Raw genomic sequence first — 20264 nt, 5'->3', positions numbered from 1 at the left:
CCCACATCACCCACAAACCCCTACGACCACAATTACTGAGAGAAGGAGAGAGAGACACAGCAGACAATCCATAGCAATACACACTGAGGCACACTACACCATCACACACACCACATAGTAGCACAAAGCACCACACACCAACATACTCATCATCACATACACCACCCCACACCTCACCCACACCACCCATGGCACCCCAAAGGCACCCAGGCTTTTCGGACCAAGAACTCCGGGTCATGGTGGAGGAAATCCTAAGAGTGGAACCCCAGCTCTTCGGCTCACAGGTGCAGCACACCAGTATAGCTAGGAAGGCGGAGCTATGGCAGCGGATCGTGGACAGGGTCAACGCGGTGGGACAGCATCCCAGGAATAGGGAGGACATCCGCAAACGATGGAACGACCTACGGGGAAGGTCCAATCGATGGTCTCCAGGCACAACATCGCGGTCCAGAAGACTGGCGGCAGACCCCCACCCACCCCTCCCGAATTTACATCATGGGAGCAAGAGGTCTTCAACATCCTGCATCCTCAGGGCCTCGCAGGAGTAGCCGGAGGAATGGACTCTGGTAAGTCCAATCTCAACTACTAGATCCCCCCCACCCCACCAGCATGCCAACCCACACCCCCACCCTCACCCCCAACCCCCCAGCACACATCCTCCCTGACAATGTCTCACCAGCACAACCCACCCATCCCAACACCAACTCCTGCATGCCAACACAATCCATGGACACCCATCACCCAAGCATGACCACTGCACTTACCCCCCCCCACTAACTACCCTCACAACACCTCCCTCAAGGGAATGCCTGCACTGGGGGACGAGGGCACCCATAACACGCACGCTATTGCACACACAGAAACAATAACCAAACTCTCTTACCCCATGCAGGACCCGAACGCCAAAACACCAGCCAGGAGGGTCCAGAAATGTCCATCCCACCCCCGGAACAGGCCCACAGTGAGGACAGCAGCTCTGTCGACACTGAACCTGATGACCAGCCCGGACCATCGGGGACCTCTGGGCAGTCGGTTCCCCTCACCCAGACACAGGCCACACCAGACCCGACCCCCTCTGCCAACACCAGCACAGCTCCCACCCAGCGGGCCCATGCCTCTGTCTCTAGGACACGTCAATCAGCGGTGTGTCTGCCACTACAGGGCACCCAGGCTAACCCAACACCCCAACAACAACAGGGACCTGGGGGCAGTGGGAGCGGGCACACCGTCCAGGAGACAGAGGCCGGGGGAAACCGGGCAGCTCGGAGGGCTTCTGTGCGACAGGGGGGGGAGGAGAGGCCCAGGGAACCCACTCTCCAAGAGGCCCTCACCACCATCATGGGGGCCTACCACCACTCCCAAGAGACGATGGCGACGGTACTGGCCAGGTTCACGGAGATCCAGGCACAGCAGGAGGAACGCTACATGGGGTTCAGGGAGGAGCTGAGAATCATCGGGACCGCAATGGGGACCATCGTCCTGGCCCTCAACAGGATAGAAGACGCGTTGCGGGACCATGTGGCACCACACAAGGCCCCTGTCACTAGCCCGGACCAGGAACAGCCTACCACCTCCGCCGGCGCTAGTGGACAGGAGGCCCCAACACCACGGCAGGCCACCAGAACCCCACCTCCTGCTGAAGAACAACCACCCCGTAAGAGGAGCCTGAGATCCAAAAAAAAGACAGAGTAGGATGTCAAGACCCCCGCCAGCAGGACATACCCCCTGAACTCTTCCCACTGTCCCACATTGCCACCCTGTCCAACCATGAACTGCCTCTGCTCCATCCTTCCACAGGCAAAAGGACAATGCACCTGTGAGACTGAGAACTGGACTCTGCCATGGACATTACTCCACCCCCACCCATCACCCTTATAATCACATGTACCAATATCTAGCCCTGTAAATAAATCACATATTGCACACAAATCAGTTTGGAGTCATGCTGTATTATTAGCAAATGTATTACATATTACTGTTCAATATCTGTTCTGTCAATTAGTGATGACAACATACCAATGTCAATACGCTGTAGTTCATGGGCAAACCAAGCAGAAGTCAGGCACTGAGTTATACACACTGAGAAGGGAAGGGAAAAACAAAAATTACCCAAAAAGATCTGGTGGGAACTACAGAAAGTACAGATGCAGGAGGCTAGAAGCAATTGTGAAATGGCGTGGGTGATTCTTACCTGGGTGTTACTGGAAATACTGTTGTATCACTCTGTCCCTATTGTCTGTGTCGTCCTCTGAGTCTTCCTCCTCTTCACTCTCCACAGGCTCCACAGCTTCTACAACACCACCATCTGGACCATCCTCCTGCAGGAAAGGCACCTGGCGTCGCAAAGCCAGGTTGTGAAGCATACAGCACGCCACGATGATATGGCACACCTTCTTTGGTGAGTACATTAGGGATCCACCTGTCATATGCAGGCACCTAAACCTGGCCTTCAGGAGGCCAAAGGTTCGCTCAATCACCCTCCTAGTACGCCCATGGGCCTCATTGTACCGTTCCTCTGCCCTTGACCGGGGATTCCTCACTGGGGTCAGTAGCCACGGCAGGTTGGGGTAACCAGAGTCACCTATTAGCCACACACGTTGTCTCTGTAGCTGCTCCATCACATAGGGGATGCTGCTATTTCGCATCACATACGCGTCATGCACTGACCCTGGGAACTTGGCATTTACATGGGAGATGTACTGGTCAGCCAAACAGACCACCTGGACATTCATCGAATGATAACTTTTTCTGTTTCGGTACACCTGCTCATCGTCTTTTGGGGATACCAAAGCCACATGGGTCCCATCAATGGCACCAATGATGTTGGGGATATGTCCAAGGGCATAGAAATCACCCTTCACTGTAGGCAAGTCACCCTCCTCTGGGAAAATGATGTAGCTCCGCATGAGTTTCATCAGGGCAGACAACACTCTGCTCAAAATCTTAGAAAACATAGGCTGAGACATTCCAGATGACATGGCCACTGTGGTCTGGAATGACCCACTGGCCAAAAAATGGAGGACTGACAAAACCTGCACCAGAGGGGGAATCCCTGTGGGTTGGCGGATGGGGGACATCAGGGCTGGCTCCAGCTGGGCACACAGTTCATGGATAGTGGCACGGTCAAGTCTGTATCGAAGTAATATATGGCGTTCTTCCATTGTCGACAGGTCCACCAGCGGTCGGTACACGCGAGGATTCCTCCTTCTCATCGCAAGTCCCAGCGGACGGTGCCTAGGAAGGAAAACATGGAGCACAGAGTCAGCCAAACCACAGGTACGTACAGACAGCTTGCACAGTTAAAGAATGGCAATGGGTTGAAAGGCGTGTATGTGTGGCAATGCAAGGCCTAGGCCTGTGTGTCGCAGTCAAAATTAAGCCATGTAGGCCCTTGAAATGGCGGCTGCCTGACCTGTGAAGTGGGACAATGGGATGTGAGGTCAATGCGCTGGCGGGGCACAACGTGGCGGTAGGCGGTCGAAGACCGCGGCGCAAAGCCGCATTGGTTAACATTGAAGCCTATGGGTTTCAGGAGCCAATGACGAAGTGCGCCGGCGGTCGCGGTACGCACCGCCGCGGTACGCACAGCCGCGGGCGTGACCGCCATTTTCTATCTGCTTAATCACTCGAGACCTGATCATCCACAGGAGAGGACCTATACTGCAAGTGCTGCTGTGACCTCGGTCTGGAAGATACAATGGCTGCTGCGACTGGGGAAAGGGCCCCTGCCTTCACGTCTGAAGAGTTGGAGAAGCTCGTGGATGGGGTCCTCCCCCAGTATGCGCTACTCTACGGTCCTCCAGACCAACAAGTGAGTACACCGGGTGCACATGGAATGGGCTATGCCTGTGTGGATTGGGGTGGATGTAAGTTGGTGGGGTGGGGGGCGAATGAGGAGTGCAACGCCCGACAGATGAGAGCATGTGCCATATGGCAAAGTTGGTGGGGGGGGGCCAATCACATCTAACATGCAGGTCATTCATGATTTCCTCCTTTCCACCCTGTACATGTCAAATAGGTCAGCGCCCATCAGAAGATCGAGATTTGGCGTGCCATCGCCAAGGAAGTCCGGAACTTGGGGGTCCACAACAGACGGGGCACCCACTGCCGCAAGAGGTGGGAGGACATCCGCCGCGGAACAAGGAAGACCGCAGAAACACTGCTGGGGATGGCCTCCCAACCTAGGAGGGGTGCCAGTCGCACCATGACCCCCCTGATGTCCCGGATCTTGGCGGTGGCCTACCCTGAATTGGATGGGCGCTTTAAGACATCACAGCAGACACAAGGGGGTGAGTATCAGCACATTCTCCTATCTTTCTGCGCAGTGGAGGCATCTGGGTGGGGGAGGAGGGCTGTGGGTGACATTAGGCCAGGGCGCTTTCTGTAGTGTAGTCCTCTCCCTTAGGCATGGCCCTGTGCCCCCAGCCCCCACCTCGGTAGGGTGACAAGTACAGCCATTGAAGGTCCAGCATCTCCCATGTGCGCGTTTGACGTCTCTTGGCCTGTTGTCTTAGTCAGTAGTACTGAGTAGTGTACCCCGAATGCGCGGCTTAGTGCATTAGGCACCTGTGTCTGTCCTCTCCGCCAACGGTGTTGACATTGCATGCACTCAACCTGGTCTTCTTTTTTCTCCCCCCACCCTTTCTCTTCATCTTCTTGTGCATGTGTGCATTAGCATCATCAGGCGGAGGAGATTTGGCATCGGAGCACGAGGGAGCTGCAGGACACAAGGCCCCGGTGGGCCCAGGAACAGACACCGAGGGCACCAGTGATCCGGAGGACGAGGGGAGCACCACGATGGGGACCGCTGGTGAGAGCAGCGAAAGCGACACGTCCTCGGATGGGAGCTCCCTAGGGGTGGCGGCAACATCCGTGCCCCCCGCCTCTACAGGTACAGCCGCCACCCAGCGCACCAGCCCCGCCCTCCCAGCAGCCCCTCAGTCTTCGCTCCGTGCCGGTTCGCCTAGGAAGGCGCGCGTCTCCTTCGCCCCAGGCACCTCAGCCCCTGCCCCTGTTGCCCCTGCTGCCCTCAGTGCGGAGCTCATTGACCTGGTAAGGACGCTCATTGTTGGGCAGACGACCCTTTTGAATGCCATCCAGGGTGTGCAAAGGGAGGTGCAACAGAGCAATGCGTACCTGGAGGGCATTCATTCGGGTCAGGCTGCCCATCAACGAGCGTTCACTGCTCTGGCCTCAGCACTGACGGCAGCCATTGTCCCTGTTTCCAGCCTCCCTCGTCTTACTGCCTCCAGCCTTTCTCTGTCTCCTGTTCCTCAGCCTATCCCATCCACACCATCAGACCAGCCTGCATACACCTCAACACCCAAGAGCAGCTCATCCAAACACAAGCACCACAGATCCCACAAACACTCACCCAAGCAACACCCAGATGCAGACATGCCAACAGCCACTGCCACCCCTGTGTCCCCCTCCTCCTCGTCTCCCTCCTCCCTCCCTGTGACGTCTACACTCACACCTGCATGCACCCCAACATCAGCCAGTGCTTCCATCACCACCTCACCCTCCAGTACAGTCCACACTCGTGCAGTCACCACCCCCACTGCCATTTACACGTCCCCTGTGTCCTCTCCCACTGTGTCTGTCACCCCCTCTTCCAAGACACACAAACGCAGGCAGACACCCACCCAACAGCCATCCACCTCACGACAGCCTACAGTACCAGCACCTTCACCCAATGACAGCACACCTGACTCTCCTACAACCACCTCCTCTACCTCCACTTCCATCTCCACTTCTCCTACCCTTTACCTTGGCCCTAAAAAACTTTTCCTGGCTAACCTTAACCTCTTTCCCCCCAATGAGCTCCCCCATCCATCTTCAAAGAGTCCCAAGAGCACCGCAGCCACCACCAGCCCAGCTTCGGGTGTCACTGTTGTGCCTGGGTTCTGGAGCCCACCCTTTGCCAGCAGTGACACATCGATCAGCAGCAAGGACACGTCCAGCCCCCCCCCGGCAAGAGGACCCGCAAAAACAAGGGCCGCCGTGCGAGGACCGACAGGGCTGCCCCCAAGGAGCAATGTGCGGCCACTTCACCACCCACACCATCTAGGGGAGGCAAGGGCCCGAGAGCCCCATCAAAGGAGCGGAAGGGCAGCAGGAGCGCAGAGAAGGTGGACCCCACATGCCACATCCCAGCTGGGAAGGAGGACACTAAGGAGGCCAGGAGTCCGTCCCCGAAGGGTCCAGAAACGTCACGGTCCGAGGGCGACTGAGCAGGGAGTCCAGGCCAGGTCTGGCTCCCTTGACCTGCTGGATGAGCACCGCTGAACAGGGCCCGCGGTGCAGAAGAGCAGCGCAGAACAGGGCCCGCCGTGGAGTAGAGCACCGCTGAACAGGGCCCGCCGTGAAGAAGAGCACCGCTGAACAGGGCCCGTCGTGGAGAAGAGCACCGCTGAACAGGGCCCGCGGTGCAGAAGAGCACCGCTGAACAGGGCCCCGCCGTGGAGAAGAGCACCGCTGAACAGGGCCCCGCTGTGGAGAAGAGCACCGCTGAACAGGGCCCCGCCGTGGAGATAGGCACCGCTGAACAGGGCCCGCGGTGCAGAAGAGCACCGCTGAACAGGGCCCCGCCGTGGAGATAGGCACCGCTGAACTGGGCCCGCGGTGCAGAAGAGCACCGCTGAACAGGGCCCCGCCGTGGAGATAGGCACCGCTGAACTGGGCCCGCGGTGCAGAAGAGCACCGCTGAACAGGGCCCCGCCGTGGAGATAGGCACCGCTGAACAGGGCCCGCGGTGAAGAAGAGCACCGCTGAACAGGGCCCGCCGCGGAGAAGAGCACCGCTGAACAGGGCCCGCGGTGCAGAAGAGCACCACTGAAGAGGGCCCCGCCGTGGAGAAGAGCACCGCTGAACAGGGCCCCGCCGTGGAGAAGAGCACCGCTGAACAGGGCCCCGCCGTGGAGAAGAGCACCGCTGAACAGGGCCCGCGGTGCAGAAGAGCACCGCTGAACAGGGCCCGCCGTGGAGAAGAGCACCGCTGAACAGGGCCCCGCCGTGGAGAAGAGCCCCGCTGAACAGGGCCCCGCCATCTCAAGCACCGCTCCGCTGGGCCCTTCCTCTCAAGCACCGCTCCGCTGGGCCCTTCATCTCAAGCACCGCTCCGCTGGGCCCTTCCTCTCAAGCACCGCTCCGCTGGGCACCGCCGTCTCAAGCACCGCTCCGCTGGGCCCTTCCTCTCAAGCACCGCTACGCTGGGCACCGCCGTCTCAAGCACCGCTCCGCTGGGCCCTTCATCTCAAACACCGCTCCGCTGGGCCCTTCCTCTCAAGCACCGCTCCGCTGGGCCCCGCCATCTCAAGCACCGCTCCGCTGGGCCCTTCCTCTCAAGCACCGCTCCGCTGGGCACCGCCGTCTCAAGCACCGCTCCGCTGGGCCCTTCCTCTCAAGCACCGCTACGCTGGGCCCTTCCTCTCAAGCACCGCTCCGCTGGGCCCTTCATCTCAAGCACCGCTCCGCTGGGCCCTTCCTCTCAAGCACCGCTCCGCTGGGTCCTTCATCTCAAGCACCGCTCCGCTGGACCCTTCCTCTCAAGCACCGCTACGCTGGGCACCGCCGTCTCAAGCACCCCTCCGCTGGGCCCTTCATCTCAAGCACCGCTACGCTGGGCACCGCCATCTCAAGCACCGCTCCGCTGGGCCCTTCATCTCAAGCACCGCTCCGCTGGGCCCTTCATCTCAAGCACCGCTCCGCTGGGCCCTTCATCTCAAGCACCGCTCCGCTGGGCCCTTCCTCTCAAGCACCGCTACGCTGGGCCCTTCCTCTCAAGCACCGCTCCGCTGGGCACCGCCATCTCAAGCACCGCTCCGCTGGGCACCGCCGTCTCAAGCACCGTTTATGGTTCACTGTGCCCACCATGCCTCCTCCTTGACCAGTGGAGACTGTCATCCACCTGATGGACTGTGGCTTTGCACTCCCCAGGATGGTCCAGTGGGCAGCCCACCCACTGTAGAGACATTGAGAGACTGTGGCTTTGCACTCCCCAGGATGGTCCAGTGGGCAGCCCACCCACTGTAGAGACATTGAGAGACTGTGGCTTTGCACTCCCCAGGATGGTCCAGTGGGCAGCCCACCCACTGTAGAGACATTGAGAGACTGTGGCTTTGCACTCCCCAGGATGGTCCAGTGGGCATGGTGGCTCCTCGTGGATCTGGCGTCGTAGACTCATGTGGCTGTGGTGCCCCCCCCTTCCCTTCCCCCTGAGGTGCCTGTAGTTTTTACATCTGATGCCCCTGCAGTGTTCTCTCCAAAGGACTCAGGTCTCCTGTGTGGGCTTTGCCCTTATTTCTCAAGACTTTGGCCCACGGACATGCTGAATTCGTAGGATGTGCAGGACTTGGTACTTCAGTTATACACTGATGTGTATGTCAGTAGTTTTGTTGTGAATATCTTTCATGGTTGTACGATAATTTTCTGGAGCTTTTTGGTACATAAATATTTATTCCAAATTTGATTATGTTCTAGCATTTTTCAGGGGTGTTTGGGTGGTGTCACTGTGACTTGGTGCTCTGCATTGGTGAGTACATAGTTGGGGGGGGGGTCGCATATGTGTGTGCCCGTAACCTTTCGTCCTCCCCCTCCCGTGTGTCGTAGGTGCAGTACTCACCGTTGTCGTCTGCGCCGGACTTCGTACTCGTGGTAGATGAGAGGGTAGACGAGAGCAGGTAGGATGTTTAATTCGGGTTCCATGCTGTCCTCCTTCCTCCTGGAGTGCGTAGTGGTGAGCGTTTTCCCGTCCGTAGTCTGTTTCCGCCGTGTTTTTATCGGCGGTGCTCCCGCCCCGGAAAAGGTGGCGTATTGGTGAGTTGGAATAGTGTGGGCGGTACATTGTCTGCCGCCTGTCTGTTGGCGGTGACCGCCGCGCTGTTTGTTTGTACCGCCGTGGCGGTCGGAGTGTTAAGGTGGCTGTCTGTGTTGGCGGTTCCCGCCAGGCTCAGAATCCCATTTTTTTTACCGCCAGCCTGTTGGCGGGTTGGCCGCCGCTTTAACACCGACCGCCAGGGTTAGAATCACCCCCTATGTGTCTGTTGAGGGCCCACCTATATTGGGTTGGATGCATCAATATGATCTCAACATTGTCATCAGTCCCAGAGCGTCCAATCAGGTTTTGGTGGTTGCGAATATACTTTTGGAAGATATTTTGGAAGGTGCTGGGGATGTCTTTAAAAAAGAATTAGGATGTCTAAAGGGCTACGTGCATAGAATAGTATTGAGAGAAGATGCCCATCCTATCCAACATAAAGTCCGCAAGATACCATTTGTGGCAAGAGAGGAAGTCAAGAAAGTGATTAACAACATGTTGATTGAGGGTATCATTGAACCGGTTGAAGTGTCTCCATGGATTTCCCCGGTTGTTATTACGCGGAAATCGGATGGGAAGGTTCGGTTATGTGTGGACTTGAGGTCAGTAAATCAGAACATTGTCGTAGATACTTACCCTTTACCCAATATAAATGAGTTGTTATCTGCGGTAAAAAATGGTAAGTTTTTCTCTAAATTAGATTTGAGGAGTGCTTATCATCAGATTAGACTTCATCCTGATTCCAAGCATGTCACAGCATTTGTCACTCCGGAAGGTACCTTCCAATTTACTCGCATGCCTTTTGGTTTGGCTTCCGCTGCGAGTGTGTTTCAGCGATTGATGGGTCAGATGTTTGGAAAATTCAAGGATGTATTATTTTTTCAAGATGATATACTTGTGATGGGTGATACCGTTGATGAACACAATGTCACACTGAGGAAAGTACTCAAGATCATTGGAGATTCTGGTCTAAGCTTGAATAAGGAGAAGTGTATTTTCTTGGTAGAGGAAATTGACTATCTTGGGTATTCTATTGCTAAAGGTAGTATTAAACCGAAGAAAAGCCTGTTGGAAGCCATCAAATTTGCACCTGCACCAGCTGACAAAGACCAGTTGAGGTCCTTTTTGGGACTGGTGGAGTATTACTCCAAGTTTGTACATAAATTTGCGAGCAAGACTGAGGCCCATATTTATACTTTTTGACGCTAAACTGCGCTAACGCAGTTTAGCGTCAAAAAATTTAGCGCCGTCTAACGCCATTCTGAAGCGCCATGTGGGCGCCGTATTTATGGAATGGCGATAGCCGGCGCTAGCAGACCGGCGCTGCCTGGTGTGCGTGGAAAAAACCCACGTAGACCAGGCAGCGCCGGCGTAGGGGGAAAATGGCGTTAGGGCGTCTTAAAATGGGGCAAGTCAGGTTGAGGCAAAAAAATCGCCTCAACCCGATTTGCGCCATTTTTTTCGACGCCCAGACGCCATTTAAATGACTCCTGTCTTAGTAAAGACAGGAGTCATGCCCCCTTGCCCAATGGCCATGCCGAGGGGACTTATGTCCCCTGGGCATGGCCATTGGGCATAGTGGCATGTAGGGGGGCACAAATAAGGCCCCCCTATGCCACCAAAAAAAATTAAAAAATATAGAAAATTATACTTACCTGAACTTACCTGAATGTCCCTGGGGTGGGTCCCTCCATCCTTGGGTGTCCTCCTGGGGTGGGCAGGGGTGGCAGGGGGGGTCCCTGGGGGCAGGGGAGGGCACCTGTGGGCTCATTTTGAGCCCACAGGCCCCATAACGCCTACCCTGACCCAGGCGTTAAATAGTGGCGCAAATGCAGGGTTTTTTGACCCGCCAACTCCCGGGCGTGATTTTTGCCCGGGAGTATAAATACGACGCATTTGCGTCACCGTAATTTTTTTAGACGGGAACGCCTTCCTTGCATCTCATTAACGCAAGGAAGGCGTTCACGCAAAAAAATGACGCTATTTGCCCATACTTTGGCGCTAGACGCGTCTAACGCCAAAGTATAAATATGGCGTTAGTTTTGCGCCGAATTTGCGTCGAAAAAAACGACGCTAATTCGGCGCAAACAGAGTATAAATACGGGCCTGAGTGTCTAAGGAAGTTGTTGAGGAAAGGGAGTAAGTTTTGTTGGCTTGAGGAACAAGTGGATGGTTTTAATCGTATTAAAGGTGAGATTTGTAGTGCAGGTATTTTGTCAGCTTTTGATATTAATTTACGTTCTATCCTGACTGTGGATGCCAGTGGGACTGGTTTAGGAGCTGTGTTGTCACAAGTTCATGGGAAGCAAGAGAAGACAGTCGCGTTTGCGTCTCGTACGTTGACACAAACGGAACGGAACTATTCTGTTATTGAGCGGGAAGCTTTAGCGGCTGTTTGGGGCACAGAACATTTCAGAACGTATTTGTGGGGGTTGGAGTTTACTTTAAGGAGTGATCACAAACCCTTATTGAGAATATTATCGGCTGGTGGTGCTGGTAAGGGGTCAGCAAGGTTAGCTAGACTTTCTGCAAGATTGCAAGAGTATCTGTATCGTGTAGAGTATGTTCAGGGTTGGAGAAATGTTCAGGCTGATTGTCTGTCCAAGTTGTCTCTGGATTGGGAGAAGGTGGATGCCCAGTTGGTAAAGTCTTGTGATACAGATGATGCTGTGGCCTCTATTGGTAGTGTTGTTGAATGGGGTTTAGGTACATTTACATTGGATGAATGGAAGAATGAGATGGCAGTTGATGATTGTCTTAAAAGTGTTTTTAGATTAGTTTCCTTGGGAATTCGAAGGGAGAGTACGCTTCCACTGTCTGTCAGGCCTTTCTTGGATGTGTTGGATGAGCTGTCGTGTTGTGGGGACAGTGTATTGATGCGAGGGGAACGTTTTGTTCCGCCTGTGGGACTGAGGTTTAAGTTATTTTCCTTAGCTCATGAGGGTCATTTGGGCCAGGGGATGACTAGCAGAAGATTGAAAGAAAATTTTGGTGGCCTGGTTTGGATGGGCAGGTTAAGTGTTGGGTGGAGCAGTGTGCACTATGCAAAGAGAGTGAGAAAAGGTTGAAAGTGGGAGTGGGTAGGGTGGAAGGCCATATTGAAGATCCGGGAAAACCTTGGCACACGATTTGTTTGGATTTCATGGGTCCACTAATGGAAGTTCCCTTTCAAATGCGCTTTGCTGTTGTTATTGTGGATGTTCACTCTAGATGGTTAGTGGTTAGATTTGTACATGATGTTACCACGACCACGACCATAAAAGTTTTGGAAGACATTTTCATGGAGGAAGGTATTCCCAGGGTTCTTATCACGGACAATGGCACTCAGTTAACTTCGAATGAGATGTGTTTGTTTTTGAAGAATTGTGGAGTGCGGCACACCAGGACTTCTCTGTACTACCCACAGGGTAATGGAATAGTTGAGAGGGTTAACAGATTAATCAAGGGAACTATACAGCTAGCTTTGGCTAATCACTGTAGTGTGCAGAAGATGATAATTGATGTGGTAAGAGCATATCGCTCCACGATTCATAGTACTATGGGTGTGTCTCCTTTCAGTGTGATGCGGGGGAGACCGATGGGGACGAAATTGATTCCTTCTTGGCTTCAAGAGTGGGTTGCATCTGGTGGTAGTAACAAGACGGGTGTTCCCTGTCAGCATGATCACGGATTGAGTGTGGGTGACTGGGTCAAGGTTAAGTCAGGTAGAGTAAGAACGGGTGTTTCAAAATTTAGAGGCCCCTTTCGTGTGAAGAAGGTTGGAAGATTTCAAGTTGAGACTGAGGAAGGAGAGAAGTGGAATGTGAGAAATGTGGCTCTTTATCAGAAGGGGGGGGAGTGTGTTTCGACTCAGGTGGAGGATGAATGTTCTAGCTCTTTCTTTTGGAGTGTTGATGGTGAGTCAGATATAAGTCACAGTACTAATTCTGATGCTGTAAGAAATGAAGGTAGAGAATCTATTCCTGGTAGGGGTTATGTTTCTGAGGCTGGAGAGAGTGAATCACAAAGTGTAACTCAAGAGATTGAGAAGTCTCGAACAGAAAGAGTGGTTCGTGAGCAATTGACGAGGTCTCGAAGATGTCCTGGTTATCTTAAAGATTATATTTTGAAGTGATTTGGTTTTATACTTGTTTTTGATTTAAAAAAAAAAACTGTATTATTAAGTAACAACTTGTTTTTGTTTATGTTATGTTTTATGTTAGATATTTCCTTTTGTACACAGTCTATGTGAAGGCAAGAGGATATGTTGTGTTTGGGTTCGGTACGCGCTCTTCAGAATGTTTGTGTTCAGTGGATTCGGGAGATGACAGTTTGCTGTTTCTCCGAGTTGCTGGACGCTAGGTCGCGCATTACCATTAAAGCTGTTTATAATATCTTTATTGTGGACCGAAACTTCTATTCACCACACAGACCAAGGGCCGTATTTATACTCCGTTTGCGCCGAATTTGCGTCGTTTTTTTCGACGCAAATTCGACGCAGAACTAACGCCAACTAACGCCATATTTATACTCTGGCGTTAGACGCTTCGGGCGCCAAAGTGCCCGGAGTGTGCGTCATTTTTTAGCGTGAACCCCTTCCTTGCGTTAATGATATGCAAGGGAGGCGTTCCCGTCTTAAAAAATGACTCCCAGGCCTTTACGTGGTATTTATACTCCCGGGCAAAAATGACGCCCGGGAGTGGGCGTGGCCAAAAACGGCGCTTTTGTGCCGCTTTTTAACGCCTGGGTCAGGGATGGCGTTAAGGGACAAGTGGGCTCAAAATGAGCCCAGAGTGCCCTCCCCTGCCCCCAGGGACCCCCCCTGCCACCCTTGCCCACCCCAGGAGGACACCCAAGGACGGAGGGACCCATCCCATGGACATTAAGGTAAGTTCAGGTAAGTATTTTTTTTTTTTTTTTTTTGTGGCATAGGGGGGCCTGATTTGTGCCCCCCTACATGCCACTATGCCCAATGACCATGCCCAGGGGACAGAAGTCCCCTGGGCATGGCCATTGGGCAAGGGGGCATGACTCCTATCTTTACAATGATAGGAGTCATGTTGATGGGGGATGGGCGTCGAAAATAAATGGCGCAAGTCGGGTTACGATGATTTTTTCGACGTAACCTGACTTGCCCCATTTTAAGACGCCCATGCGCCATTTTCCCCCTACGCCGGCGCAGCCTGGTGTACGTGGTTTTTCTCGCGCACACCAGGCAGCGCCGGTCTGCTTGCGCCGGCTAACGCCATTCAATAAATACGGCGCCCGCATGGCGCTTCAGAATGGCGTTAGCCGGCGCAAAACTTTTTGACGCTAAACTGCGTTAGCGCAGTTTAGCGTCAAAAAGTATAAATATGGGCCCAACTTTTTCTTTTCTTGACACCAAGGGGCATATTTATACTCCGTTTGCGCCGAATTAGCGTCGTTTTTTTCGACGCAAATTCTGCGCAAAACTAACGCCATATTTATACTTTGGCGCTAGACGCGTCTAGCGCCAAAGTATGAGTAAAGAGCGTCATTTTTTAGCGTGAACGCCTTCCTTGCGTTAATGAGATGCAAGGTAGGCGTTCCCGTCCAAAAAAATGACTGCGACGCAAATGCGTCGTATTTATACTCCCGGGCAAAAATCACGCCCGGGAGTTGGCGGGGCCGAAAACCCCGCATTTGCGCCACTTTTTAACGCCTGGGTCAGGGCAGGCGTTAAGGGACCTGTGGGCTCAAAATGAGCCCACAGCTGCCCTCCCATGCCCCCAGGGACCCCCCCTGCCACCCTTGCCCACCCCAGGAGGACACCCAAGGATGGAGGGACCCACCCCAGGGACGTTCAGGTAAGTATAAAAAAAAAATATATATATTTTTTTTTTTGGCATAGGGGGGCCTGATTTGTGCCCCCCTACATGCCACAATGCCCAATGACCATGCCCAGGGGACAGAAGTCCCCTGGGCATGGCCATTGGGCAAGGGGGCATGACTCCTGTCTTTACTAAGACAGGAGTCATGTAAATGGCGTCTGGGCGTCGTTTAAAATGGCGCAAATCGGGTTAAGACGATTTTTTAGCGTCAACCTGACTTGCCCAATTTCGCCATTTTTCCCTACGCCGGCGCTGCCTGCAGGCAGCACCGGTCTGCTTGCGCCGGCTAATGCCATTCAATAAATATGGCGCCCGCATGGCGCTTCAGAATGACGTTAGCCGGCGCAAAATTTGCGTTAGCGCAGTTTAGCGTCAAAAAGTATAAATACGGGCCCAAAGATCAGGGGAAAGCGCGAACGCAGTCCCCCACTACCAGAAATTCTGCAGTCGAGTATCCCGCATTTGGGGACATCGTAGGGGTCAGCACATCCGAAGTGCAATGGATGAGCCTCACCCTGGGAACATCACCTAGGTGATCACGCTATCTCCCCTGCCAGGTAAGTATGAGCTGGAAGGGCACAGGGCAAGGGGGGCCTGCTTGGCATCTCCCTGCAGAGCGAGGGTGGCATCCACAGAGGCATGGCCTGAGGTGGGGCAGAACATGGGCGTGGGGGCGCAAAGTGACCAGCCAAGGCCCCTCAGTCCCTTTGGGCATGGGCTTGCCTAGCCAAAGGTGCTTCCCACAAGCCTCGGCCGGCCAGCAAAATCTGCATGACCACGCCTTCCGGGAGAGCCAATCAGGGCTTTGCTTTCACTATCCTGTCCATTGCTGAGAATTGGGGCAAGCGTAGAGTAGAGCAAGCAAGCTGACAGGTGGGCTCACCAGGTGGAAAGCAGGACCAGAAGCAGAGTTGGAGGCTTCTGAGCCTACAGAACTGCTGCTAAGCCCTACTCTTGGGCTAGTCAGCGCTTTTGTTGGCCAAGGCCAGGGAAAAGGCCTGTGTGGGTCCAGGGTTTCTCGCCCTGAGCCCCTCACGCTTTCCCCGAACGCTCCCAAACGCGGCAGAACCCTCGCCGGGCCCAGGCCTGGGGGCCTCAACCAGAGGCTGAGCCTGGGAAGGCAAGTGTGAGGGCTACAGGCTGGCAGCCAGTCCACAGGCCCCGGGGCGCAGCTGAAAGGGACAGACCTGTCACCTATCCCGGGCCTACTTTCCTCTCTCTGGGTAGGCCCCCTGTGTGGGAGGCGGCAGCTATCCCAGCACTCCCCAGACTCCTAAATTTGCATGCCACTCCCCCTTGCCCAGCCCCATTTCCAGCTTCCTGCAGCCCCCAGAAGGAAGCTGGAACAATGGCTAAGTGTGCTGCAGACCAACTTTTTCTTTTCTTGACACCAAAGATCAGGGGAAAGCGCGAACGCAGTCCCCCACTACCAGAAATTCTGCAGTCGAGTATCCCGCATTTGGGGACATCGCAGGGGTCAGCACATCCGAAGTGCAATGGATGAGCCTCACCCTGGGAGAATCACCTTTTTTTTTTTTAAGTTTCAAAAACCTTTATTAAGTGCTTTAAGTAGGCGATACATAGGTTTTTAAAGAGTGGTACCTCTTCCCTTAGGAAGGGCAGTCCACTTCAACTTTGTTTCAAATCACATTTTAACAACACAGTCAGTTTACATATGAAATAAGTAGTAAAGGGGGTTTGGTTTCTTGGGGCAGTGTGGGGAGTTCAGTGGGAAGGAGGGGTTAGGGTTTACAGTTCTTCCTCCTTCTCACCCTCCTTGTTGTCCTTGTCTGTGTAGTCTCTCAGCAGGTTGAGTACCATTCGGCGGCACGCTTCCCTGCTCACCACCTCCCCGTTGGTCACCAGTCGGGTCCTGGCATACAAGAGGATGTCCTTTATGCAGCAGAGAATTCTCCAGCATCCTTGGATAGCCTCCACTGAGTGTGTCTTTGGAAACAGCCCATACAGCACAGAGTGGTGAGTGATGTTTGGGTATGGGATGTGGGCTTCCATTTCTTGTTTTAAGGCTCCCCGCAGTCTCTGGGCAAAGGGGCAGGCCCAGAACAGATGGTATGTAGTTTCCTCTGCAGGGCATCCCCTTGGGCATTCTCTGTGTGGGCACAGGCCCCTGCTGTGCATGAATGACCGGACTGGCAGTCCCCCTTTCACGGCCATCCATGCAATGTCTTTGTGTCTGTTGGTTAGGGATGGGGAGGATACATTTTCCCACACCCTTGTTGCTGTCGCAGGTGGCAGGTCGCTCACTGGTTCTGTGGTGTCCCTGGACTTGATTAGTCTGTGGATTGTCCTGGGCTTCCATAGGCTTGGTGTGACACAGTTCAGCCCAAATTCCACCACAAACTTCTCAATCTCCTTGTAGTACCAGGGGAGGTCCCAGTTGAACATTGTTGCATTCTCCCACTTATCCCATCCCAGTCTTCTCCATACTGGGAGCAGGAAGAAGCGGAAGACCTTGTAAGCTGAGTGATCCTTGTTCTCGTTCGTCAGGGTTATTCGGACGCAGCCACACACAAAGAAGGCTCTGAGGATTGTCGGGATGTCAGGGACTGCTTTCCCTCCCTTGCGATGCTCCTTGTGCATGACTGTCCTTTTCACCCTGTCCATCTTTGAGTGCCAAACAAAGTGGAAAACCATGCTGTTCACAGCCCGTGCTACGTTGGCCAGGAGTGGCCAGGCCTGTGTCACATACTGCAGCACGGGCAGTGCGTCGTTCCTGAGCACCAGAGCCTTTCCTTCAATGCTCAGGTGTCTCAAGCTCCAAAAGCCCAGTTTCTGCTTGACTTTGGCCAGGCGTTCGTTCCAGCTTTTCGCCGCCGCTCCTGGTCCCCCAAACCAGATACCGAGGATCTTTACCAGTCCTGCCTCAACGGGGAAAGGGAGAGGCTCGTTACATAGGTTCACAGCGGCCAAAAAGCTTTGCCTGTGATTTGTCCACGTTGATCTTTGCTCCTGATGCTTTGCCAAAGTCCTTGCATGCCTCCAGCAGTGACTGGGCCGATTTCCCATCCGTGCAGAAGAGGGTGACGTCGTCCATGTACAGCGAACACTTGACTTCTTTCTTTGCGTCTCCTGGTGTCGGGATCCCTCTGATGTTCGGGTTCTTCCTGATGTACTCCGCGAGTAGCTCTATAACCAAAACAAACAAAGAGGGCGAGAGCGGGCAGCCTTGTCTTACCCCAGACCTGATAGGAAAGGGGTCTGTTTTCCAACCATTTACCATGACTGAACTGAAAATGTCTGTATACATTATTCTAACATAATTGCAGAAGCGCTCCCCCAGCCCAAAACCCTGCAGTACCCTCTCCATGAACTCATGGGAGACGCGGTCGAAGGCCTTTTCCTGATCGAGACAGACCAGCGCAGTGTGGATATTCCGGTCTGTGATGTATTGGATCGTGTCCCTGATCAGTGCTAGGCTGTCGGCCACTCTGCGTCCTGGAACCCCACAGGTCTGGTCTGGGTGAACTAACTCTCCCATAGCGCTCTTGAGTCTATTCACCATTGTCTTTGCCAGGATCTTGTAGTCCACATTCAGGAGAGAGATGGGACGCCAGTTCTTGAGGTCACATCTCTCCCCCTTATGTTTATACAGGAGCGCGATCGTTCCTTCCCTTAATGTGTGGGGCATGACTCCCTCCTGCTCCATCTCCTCATACAGCTCCAGAAGGTCTGGTCCCACTAGGTCCCACAGTGAAGTGTAGAATTCAATTGGTAGACCATCACTGCCTGGTGTCTTTCCTGACTTGAAGGATTTAACTGCAATGTGCAGCTCCTCCAGAGTGAGGGGCGCGTTGAGGACTTCCCTTGCTGATGTGGAAACCTTTCTCGGGATACCTGCCAAAAACCTTTCTGCCTGATCCCCATCTGACCTCTTCTCTGAGTAGAGGTCCCCATAGAAATCTGTCACAGCCTTCCTAATGTCTTCCTTGGTGTCACACAAAATTCCCTCCCTGTTGCGCAGTTGAACCAGTGGGGTGTGCGCAGAGTGGACTTTCTTAAAGAAGAAGGAGTTGCATTTCTCCTCCTTTTCCAGGTTCTCCACCTTAGAACGGAAGATGATCCTCCTGGATTCCTCATGAAAGTGCTCGCTCAGCTCTTTCTTGACTTCCTCCAGAGGGTTCATGACGTCCCATCCCCGGAGTTGGAGGTCGTGCAGTTCCTGCAGCTGTTGCTGCAGTCTACTGAACTCCTTCTTCCTCCCCCTTGCTGCTTTCCTGCCCACGTTCTTAAAGAAATCCTGAATCCTGCCTTTCACCCATTCCCACCATTCCCTTATGGACTGGAAGGTGTCTTTCATGTCTTGCCACTCACTGTAAGTCCTCCTCAGCTCCTCCTGTACATCCTCTCTCCCCAGCAGAGAGCTATTCAGTTTCCAGGTGCCCGGACCTGTCAGGAACTTCCCTGTTAGTTCCCCCTGAAACCTGATAGCCCTGTGGTCAGAGAAATGCACTGTCACCATGGAGTGCTGCCTGATCCTCACTGATCTAGAGGTGAAAACAAAGTCTATCCTGGAGCGCACAGATCTATCCGGGCGGCTCCAGGTGAAATTCCTGGCGTCCGCCCCCATGGATCCGATGACGTCCGTCAGGGAGGCCTCCCCCACCATCTCCGCTAAGAGTTTCGCCCCATCATCCATCCATCCTTCCTTAGCTCTGGTCCCACATCGACCACCACTCTCTAGTATACAGTTGAAATCCCCACCCATCATGATTGTTCTGGAGGTGACCAGCTGTGGTCTGAGGCGCTGGAACAGCTCCCGTCTCTCACCTACATCAGAAGGCGCATACACATTGATCAGTCTAACCGGTTCTCCTGCCCATGAGCCGTCAACGACAAGAGCCCTGCCACCTTCCAGCTCGGTGACCGAGTCCACTGTGAAGCACCTCCCTCTGACTAAGGTAGCAACACCTACAGACCTACTGCTGTTCCCCCCAGACCAAAAAGAAGGCCCAAATGCCCACTGCTGTTCTAGGTGGGTGTATGAAGCTGAAAAGGGGATGGAGCATTCCTGAATCATGTACACATCACATTCCTGGCTGGCAAGAAAGTTCAAGGTGCTAGCACATCTGCGCTTGTCTCTGATATTTCTCACACTTATGGAAAACAATGAAATAGCCATCTTAATTAGTGTTTAAGAGTTTAACTTAGGCTTAAATACTCACTATCAAGTCAGAGTAATTAGCTGTTTTTACACAGTGACAAGGCTACTTACAGGGCTGGTCAGGCTCCTGGCGGGTCTCCGGCGCGGGGCTGTTGTCTTGGCCACCGTTGCTTGGTGCTTCTCTGAGGCTGGCTCGCCCACGTGGCTGGTCTCTGGCTCTTCCTCCTCCCTGGAGGTCTATTCCTTCTCAGCTATTGCTGGCGATGGTGGTGGGGACGCTTCCATGACGCTGGCTAGCGCCCTCATCTCCTGCAGCACTCTGGAGACTTGGTCCAGTTGGTCATCTGGACCCTCATTCCCTTGTTCTTCTTCTGACTCCTCTGGATCGGAGTTGGGGTTGTGATTGCTCAGGTGTTTCTTCCTGGTCTTCTTTGTTACTTGTGGGGGGCTGTGCCTCCTTTTCCTGCGCTCCTGTTTTGTCCAGGGTCCTTCT

At 53.8% G+C, this 20264-nt stretch overlaps 2 non-coding genes across 2 annotated transcripts; both read right to left on the bottom strand.

The window, feature by feature from the left end:
- Positions 1-15050: 15050 nt before the first annotated feature.
- LOC138288679 (U1 spliceosomal RNA) lies at positions 15051-15214 on the bottom strand. Its single transcript, XR_011202532.1, has one exon. It is a non-coding gene; the product is annotated as a U1 spliceosomal RNA (small nuclear RNA).
- An 833-nt stretch (positions 15215-16047) lies between these two features.
- On the bottom strand, positions 16048-16209 carry LOC138288685 (U1 spliceosomal RNA). Its single transcript, XR_011202538.1, has one exon. It is a non-coding gene; the product is annotated as a U1 spliceosomal RNA (small nuclear RNA).
- Between the last annotated feature and the right edge of the window lie 4055 nt (positions 16210-20264).

The sequence above is a fragment of the Pleurodeles waltl genome, chromosome 4_1, assembly GCF_031143425.1.
Source record: "Pleurodeles waltl isolate 20211129_DDA chromosome 4_1, aPleWal1.hap1.20221129, whole genome shotgun sequence".
Classification (NCBI taxonomy): domain Eukaryota; kingdom Metazoa; phylum Chordata; class Amphibia; order Caudata; family Salamandridae; genus Pleurodeles; species Pleurodeles waltl.
Note: the sequence above shows the minus strand (reverse complement) of the source record. Positions and strands in the feature narration are given on the sequence as shown.